Below are 1,820 nucleotides of genomic sequence, written 5' to 3' on the forward strand. Positions count from 1 at the left end.
CGGTTTAACAGCTGACTAATGTTAGTTTCACCTTGATATAGTTTGTTAGTACTAGACTATATATATCAAAATCTTGATAACGTTAAATAAACGTCAATATTTAGGTCATCGTTTCACAACCATACATGTGAATACCACCATTCTGAGTTTTTGTAACATTTCAGGGCAGATTTAAAACATCAGTATCAACGTTAAATAAATATTTCCTCTCTCGACCTTGTCACAGAGATATGCTATATATATACTGACTCATTATCGAATGTTTTCTGTCATTATTTGTGGGATGAAGACATCACAGGAAGTAGATTTTAGCATTCTCAAAAGTTAGTGTTAGGAACAAAAATCTAGAAGTATTCATAATGAAACCTTATAAGTGCTCGAGTGTTCATATTTTGCTCAGAAGAAGATAAAGAAACATGCAGTTAAAGATATATGTGCCATAACCGGGCCAAAATTTTGAATTCTTAATTTTCTCTTCAATAACCTATTGAAAACCATCAGTTTTTATGAATTAAGCCGTAAAAATCATTCAAATGGACACAACATGTATGATTACTTGTAAATATTAGTTACAATACAGAATTTATGTGAAATTCTTGTTTTATGTCTGATGTATGTGTTTAGATGGAAAGTTTCCAGCAAAAATCACTTTACAATTAAATGTAATGTAGGACGTTTAAACGTTATCTGAAACTATTATTCAAGAAATCGATACAGGGTACATTCAAAGCCATTTTTACAACTAAGATTAATAATTCAGATAATAACAATAAAACTTTTTTATATAGTAAATTTAAACAAAACTTTAAGGAAGAAACATATCTTTCTATTTAGGATTTTGAATTAAGAAAATTGCTCGCAAAACTGCGAATTAGCAACCACAGGTTAGAAATCGAGGCGGGTAGGATAAAAAGGATTCCCTGTTCTCTGCGGTTATGCAAATTTTGTTAAGAAATTGAGGATGAAACCCACTTCATTTTTAAGTGTTCCGTTAACTCTACAGTGAGAACAATTTTCTTTGTTTTTTTTTCATAAAGATGTAATTAACCACCGTTTAACAGATTTTGAAAATTTGATACGACTCTTGTCTTCTAACGATCTAAAACTTCTGCAGGATTTAGGCCTAGGAAAGCTGGCTTGATAAATGTTTAAGTTTTTGTTTTGATCTATTGTGTGTTATGTACATGCATGTTTTGCTATCGATCCCTTTTGTATGGATGTAAGGAAGCAATAAAGTTGAATTGAATTAATAATAACACTGTAAAAATGTGACATGAAATTGTAGAACACAACTTGGCTTCACGGTCTGACTGTACATGTATATATATACATGTATGTAAATATAATGATTTTTGGCAGTACTGCCAAAAACCCTTTTTATGCAGCTCTTATTTTGTACTTGTTCAAACTCAAAACCAATGCATACTAAGTATTGAAATTCTCAAAATGTTCGGTATTTTTGGTGTTGAATAAAATATTAATATTGACTCGTGAATGTGAAAATTACGGAACATAGAACTTAGATTAAAATAAAATATCCCTCAGTTTCATATTATATTTTATATTTAGTTAAATTAATTAGTCACGCAGCCGAGTTGAATATATAGAGGTTTTTTTCACAGAGGTTCTAAAGTTTGAGAATTGTGTATCATGAAATGCAAGGGTCAATTATTTGCATAAATCCAAACCCAAGCAAGCGTTTTTAGAAATCCATTTTCCCAGACTTATTCAACTCAAGTCTAATGTATCGCTGATCCATAGTATTAATATAGCGTGCCAAACCGAACTATCTCCGGAATACTTTCAGTCTGTTGAAGGAG

This window comes from Argopecten irradians, chromosome 8 (assembly GCF_041381155.1).
Source record: "Argopecten irradians isolate NY chromosome 8, Ai_NY, whole genome shotgun sequence".
Lineage (NCBI taxonomy): Eukaryota > Metazoa > Mollusca > Bivalvia > Pectinida > Pectinidae > Argopecten > Argopecten irradians.